The following is a 7,550-nucleotide window of genomic DNA, read 5'->3' on the forward strand; positions in this document are numbered from 1 at the left end:
GTATTTAGGCTGGCTTACCCTTCCTTCAGTCTCTGCTCCATACGGGATCCGCCATTCTCTCTTGGGTTAAAGACTTTTTCATTCCATGGTTTTGATATGGTGTGTGGCTGTTTGTTCCTCAAAGTCTTATGCCCTTGAAGTTTTCTTACCACTGTGACAGAAGTTCTGTCATCTCTAAGGTGTGGTACAACCTTTATGGACTAGGTCTAAGTGGGAGATGATAGTATTCTTGGAGTCATTTACTTGATGTAAATTCTAGTCTCCTGGAATGAGGTAGTGGTTGTGAAGTTAACTGTTATAAAAGAGAGCATGCCTCATCCTTAACTCTGAATCTCTTCCATTTGCTCAGCTGTAATGATGCTATTTCCCACAATTCCCTCACTAGAACTGACCACAGGTTGATTTCATGTTGTTGAAACATCTAGAGCTGTGTTCTAAATAAATCTGTTCCTTACTAAAATACAAAACTAGCCTTTAAGCACTTTGTTAAAATGACAGTCTTGGCTGCAAGTTTCCCTTACCTGCTGAGCCATCTTGTTGGGCATAATTAATATATACATGCTTTAAAAGCATTACTTCAGGAGTGGAGTGTCCTCTATTTGACTTTTATATCAGGCTATGGTAATCACAAAAAAATATATTCTGAATTCATATATTCCTCTGGCTCCTGGAAAATTTTCACAGAGCCCCTGGCACATGATAATAATAGAAGAAGTTATCTTTTCAGAGCAATTATGAAGAGGAACATTTGATGTCTCCCCTAAGTTGGAGAAGTACTAAGCCAGGGAAGTCAAGTTTTGTTAATTTAATAAGATTATTAGTAAAAAGGACTTTAACAGAATTTCTCTGTTTAGTACTGCTTTAGTGGTTTTCATTAAGTGTAAGAGTTTTTTCTTTTTCTTTTTTCCTAATGAGATGTATGTGTGTTGGTATGTGCACACGTGTGCTGGAACCTAGATCAGAGGTGAAATCAGTTGGAACTGGCCTAATAGGGAGTTGGGGTCTGCCTGACTTGGGTGCTGAGAACTAAACTCTTGCCTTTTGCAAGAGCAATACATGCTCTGGACCACCAAATCATCTTTTTAGACCCCAAATTTAATATATTAAAGTAGTCTCTCAGGGACAGGAGAAGTGGCTCAGTAGCTAAGAGTACTTGTTCTTACACAGGACCTGGCTTTGGTTCCTGGCACCTACACAGAGACTCACAATTTCTAATTACTGTTTCAGGAGGTACAATACCGTTTTCTGACCTTTGCAGCCAACATGCATGCAAGCAGTGCACTTATATTCATTCAGAAAGAAAGACTACTAAGGGTTCATAGTAACAAAGCATGTAACACTCCCCCTCCCAACAATGTGGTCAGAATTTAAAACTATTTCCATGTTTCAGCTTTTGCCCTTTAGCTGTTACTTAACATGGAAGCATCATTTTAGTGCAGGAACTATGACTGTCAAAGACTGCAACAAGTTGCTAACTGACTTTTACTTATGGAATACTTGATATATGGCAAATGACAGTACTTGAATAATTACCAGCCAGTAGTCAGAAAGTTCTTTTAAAGGTATTCATTTATTTTTGAGATTCGAATATAATTACATTACTTCCCTTTCCCCCTGAAATGTTCTTATATGTATGAACTTCCTTTGCTTTCTATTTTTCAATTAGTAGCATCTTTTTTTCATCAAATTTTTTGTTACATACACACACACACACACACACACACACACACACACACACACACACACACTTGTAAACACATAAGCACAGCCTGCTCCATCTATAGAATGTTACTTGTATCTATGTGTTCAGGGCTGACCAGTTTGTATTAGATTACCCATCAGTGTGCTCGCTCCTGGAGAGCACTATTTCTTCCACTCTCAGCATTCTTTGGCTGCCTACAGTTCTTTGTGTAGAGTTGAGGCCTCCTGTACTTTTCTCTGTCCGCATTAACATGTCTGTTGTTGCTGTCTTTGTCCAAATCTTGTTTAGATAGTCATTTGGTGAAACTTTATAGGTTAAACTGCTGACATTCCTAGGAAACTCGATCTCACAACTCACTCATATTGCTCTTCTCTGCTCTTACATTCTTCTTCTTTTTTTAATTTTAAAAAAGATAATATTTTATTTGGCAGTACACACAATTGCTTTTTTCTCTCCATCTCTATATCCCATGATGATATTTATAGGCTAGTCTCCTTTTTCTAAAATTTTTAATTGATTTAAGTTTTATTGCATTATGATGAGAAAGACACATGATTTCAGTTTATCTGAATTTGTTAACATTTTTTAATTAATTTAATTTAAATTGATTTAATTTAAAACATATTTTAAGTAAATAGAATTACATCACATTCTTCTTTCCCCTTTGAACCCCAACTCCTCCCAGAGACTCCCTTCAATACCTGAAATACCTTTTTTTAATTTTGTCATATTCTTTAAATTTTATAAAATATTATAACAACAAAAGTGAGTGGTATAAAAGTTGTTTGATATGAAACAATCAATTAAACAGTCTTGTGTAGATGCTTGTCTGCAGCAATACTGAAAATGCATATGTTTTTCTCAATATAAATTTTTAATAACCCCAAACATATTAGCTGTATATTTTAAAATAATATATCACTACTAGTTTTTTTTAATGAACATAAATAGATAAAGTCCTTTGATTTGTTTGTTTGTTTTATTTTTATAAAGTTTAAAATCTTGGCTCTTACTGTGGTACAAGCCCAAAATAAAGACAATTTTTAAACATTGGAGTTCATTGTAATAAGACTGTACTTCAACACCCCTAACATCACAACAGGATTTTACCTCCGTAGTAGCTAAGCTAAGAGTTGACAGTTCTGCTGTGCCAAGGAGTGAATTGTAGGAAAGATTTTTGGATACAGATTTCCTGCTATGGTTGAATCTATTTGACTGGAGTGATTGCCTTAATTCTCAGCCCATAGAGAATAGGTTACATTCATCTAAGATATGGTGTGTGTATTAAGATGGTCTGTCAGTGAAGTCATTCACCAACTGTTTCAATGAACAATGGTTCTGCTTGGAGGGTGGCACAGATATTAGGTGAGGGTAAGAATTTGGTTCATTAGCTGTGATAATTTGGAAATGCCTTCATCTGAGAGGAAGAATAACTTATAAAGTCCTCTTCTTCAAACCTGATACAAGAGCTACAAATGTCAAGCCAAGCATTCAGTCTTACTCTTTGTTGTTCTCTTAGAAGCCACCTCCCAAGTTAATTGTTTACATTTCTTTTGGCTGTATAAATACTTTTGAAATATGTAAGCTGTTCTGAAAACCATATTATAGTGTCAAAACATCAAATAAGCAATCTTACTAATAGAAGTGGAGATAGGAGAAGCATGGTTTCAAAACCATTATGTGGTACCTGGCAAGACACTGTTAGGTACAAACAAGCAGAAAGAGTATATGGATTATACAATATTGGACCTATTTCTCCAATTGCCAAATTAGAGAGACCACCAGATGACATCCAACAAATTTACAATTCCTTACACTTTTGAATTTGCATTGATTAGGATAAATTGATAGTATTAATTTTCGTATTAAGAGATATTGTAATTGTTACTTTCTGTTATTTTTGTTGTTAGAGGTGGAATGATGTTTGTGTAGGTTTTGTTGAAAGATTACTTTCTTGCTTCTTCTAGGGTGTAGTTTCACTCCTTATGTTGGAGTTTTCCATCTATTATCTTTTGTAGGGCTGGATTTGTGGAAAGATATTGTGTAAATTTGGTTTTGTCATGGAATATCTTGGTTTCTCCATCTATGGTAATTGAGAGTTTTGCTGGGTATAGTAGCCTGGGCTGACATTTGTGTTCTGTTAGGGACTGTATGACATCTGCCCAGGATCTTCTAGCTTTTATAGTCTCTGGTGAGAAGTCCGGTATAATTCTGATAGGCCTGCCTTTATAGGTTACTTGACTTTTCCTTACTGATTTTAAAATTCTTTCTTTGTTTTGTGCACTTGTTGTTTTGACTATTATGTTGTGGTGGGAAGAATTTCTTTTCTGGTCCAGTCTATTTGGAGTTCTGTAGACTTCTTGTATGTTCACGGGCATCAAATTCTTTAGGTTTGGGAAGTTTTCTTCTACAATTTTGTTGAAGATATTTACTGGCTCTTTAAATTGGGAGTCTTCACTCTTCTATACCTATTATCCTCAGGTTTGGTCGTCCTCATTGTGTCCTGGATTCCCTGGAAGTTTTGGGTTAAAACCTTTTTGCTTTTTGCATTTTCTTTGAATGTTGTATCAATGTATCAGTATATGGTATCTTCTGCTCCTGAGATTCTCTCTTCTATCTCTTGTATTCTGTTGGTAATGCTTGCATCTATAACTCCTGATCTTTTTTCCTAGGTTTTCTATCTCCAGGGTTTTCTCCCTTTGTGATTTTTTTATTGTTTCTATTTCCATTTTTAGATCCTGGATGATTTTGTTCATTTCCTTTACCTGTTTAATTGTATTAACCTGTAGTTCTTTAAGGGATTTTTGTGTTTCCTCTTGAAGGGCTTCTAGCTGTTTACCTGTGTTCTCCTATATTTCTTTAAGGAAGCTATTTATTTCCATCTTAATGTTCTCTGTCATCCCCATGAGAAGTGATTTTTGGATCCGAATCTCGCTTTTACAATGTGATCGTGTGTCCAGGAGTTACTATAGTGGGAGAATTGGGTTCTTATGATGCCAAGTAACCTTGGTTTCTGTTGCTTATGTTCTTATGCTTGTCTCTAGCCATCTGGTTATCTCTAGTGCTACCTACCCTGGCTAAATCTGACTGTGGCCTGTCCTTCCTGTGATCCTGGTTGTGTCAAAAATCTTCAGAGTCAAGTTGTTTCTGTGATCTTATGATTCTGGGAATCCTGTGATCCTGGGCTAATTATAGTACTTTGGAGTACAGCTTCCTCTGGGAATTATGGGACTCAATGCAAGGTTTTCACCAGCCTAGGCAGAGAGGATAGAATCTATATCACTGGGCTGGTAGAGTTCCTACGTGCTTGGGTCCCGTTGGTCCCAGTTACTCTCAGTGTTGGGACAGATATTGTGTCCTTCTCACCTCTAATATTCTGATCCAGGGTTTGTAAGAGTGCCTTGGAGTGGAGCTTCCTCTGGGTGTTGTGGGACTGGCTACAGAATTTGTGCCCAAGGTCTGCTCAGTGCACCAGCCCAAACAGACCAGAAAGAATCCTTGCCACTGGGCTGGTGAAGTTCCTGTGTGCTCTTTCATTCTTTCTGCCCCTTCTTCCATGATGATCCCTGAGCCATAGGTGCAGGAGGTATAGTGTAGATGTGTTGTTTGGACTTGGCTCCATGGCTCTGCGTTTTGTTGGTCTGTAAGTATCTTCATCTATTGTAAATACAGTTAGTCCTTACCAGGAATCAAGATTTTTTCTTTTTTATTATCATTTCATTTGCGCATGCAGGAACTCAAATTTAGGGAACTAAATATCGATACAACAAATGAGGGATTTTTTAAAATCAATTTATCATAAAGTTAATGTTTCATGTTAAATTGTAGTGTATTATAGATTTATCTACAACATGATTCAAAAATAAAATCAATAAGGTTCACAAAGAACTGATTCTATTGCAAACATTAGGCAATTACTATAAAAAATGGTTAAAGACTTTCATTGCTATTTCTCCTGCTACCCCTCCTCATCCTTTCTCTTCCAAAATAGTCTGCCCTCTACTTTTATATATTATCTATTTTCAATGTTTTTTATAATAACAAAGTCATGCAACATTTGGTTTTGAAGTCTTTCTTACCTTATGACCTTTCTTCCTGGTCCAAGTTTCACCTATATTTGCAAATCATAGTATTTCATTCCTAATAATGAGTAAAGCTCTATTTCCTTATATATTTTCCTGTTAATGGACAAACAGAATAATCAAAAACAAAAGTAAATACTCAGCAAATGACAATGGTAGCAGTGTATGGAGTTCTTGGCTTTATCTTTGCTTATACAGAAGAAAAGCCCCAACCTGAAGTTCTAGGACTGATAAAGTACAATGTTCACAATTCAGAAATCAATGATTAGATTTAGCAGTAAATTGGATACAGTTGAAGGGAATTAATTAACTGAGATATGAATCTGCAACAGGATCAATGGAAGCTAGAAGACAAAAGCAAAATATCTCCAAGAAGCCAATGGGAGGGCTAAGCCTAAGATATTATCCATTAAGATTGAAGATGAAGGCAATTTTGGTGCAACAACAAAAATATCCTTATTTTTATCACTTCATAAGATAAACAATAAGGATTACTTTGATAAGAGATTCTTCATGGAAGACTAATGATGCAAAAGGGAGTTGAAAAAAGAGAGCCAGTAAAGTTACAACTGCATGACAAACGGAAGCACGTATTTATGCAATAAAACACTCATATTTAGAATATATGTACAATGAAGATATGACAGTGACCTAAGACAGAGAGTGGGTGAAAGAAGACAAATTATTCCAGCATGCAGCATTATCTGACAACAGGGTTTAAATGAGGATGCTCTCATTCCCACCACAGAACATCTTTTTCTGTATCCTTTCTCTGCAGAGCACTATCAACAGCTGGCTATTTATGTGCAAAACTTAATCATATTTAATGAATCTATTTTATTTATTATGTTAGTGACTCCATTATTAATAAGTAGATTCATATATGCCTCATAGATACTAATTGACTAATTAAAATAATGAATATAAAGCAAATACATGTAAATTGATTTCTTTCTACAATGGAACGATACATAAATAATTGTTCCTAAGTAAGTGATACTGTTAAAACAATAATTCTTAAAAGGATTGTTTAGAAAATAATGTCTGTTTCTAGGCATAACCTAAGCAATGTGGCATTTTAATAAAAGAAAAGAGGGAAACTGAAGGCAACCACACAATGGGGAAAAGCTTAATAAATACCTTGAATAATGTTAATGTATTTCATCCTGTAGGATATCAAACTATCAATGTTTATTCATATAGTTTTCACTTTCATTTATATATGTATATAAAATTACTCTAACTACAGGAAAATGGTTTAGTTTGTCATCTCTATATGTACTGCACTGATGGAATAATACAATAATACAGAATTCCACCTGTTCTCCATATAATATAATGTTTCTAATTCTTTGAATACATTAACATATAATATGTTTAAGTGTCATGTTGACAGTGAAGGAACTTACAATGTTTAATTTACATTATTGAATTGATAGAATTAATAAGTGTATAGTTCTTTAATGAGGCACATATATTATTGTGTTTGTGAAGGTGTTCCTATGTAGGAGAAGAAGGAAGGCTAAAACTGATTGTTTAAAACATCATCCATTGTGTGAGATACAAGGTTGAATAAATAGGAAAAAATGATAATCCAACATGATGACTGGAGTTTTCTTTCTTTGTTTCTTGCTTGCACCATGGACCAAGATGTTCTTTCCAGCATGCCTTTTTCATGATGCTGATCCTCAGTCCTCTGAATTCGTAGAAAGAACAAATTTATTTCCCTTTAGCTGGCTTTCTTCCTTCCTTCCTTCCTTCCTTCC

Source organism: Mastomys coucha, unplaced genomic scaffold, assembly GCF_008632895.1.
Source record: "Mastomys coucha isolate ucsf_1 unplaced genomic scaffold, UCSF_Mcou_1 pScaffold14, whole genome shotgun sequence".
NCBI lineage: Eukaryota > Metazoa > Chordata > Mammalia > Rodentia > Muridae > Mastomys > Mastomys coucha.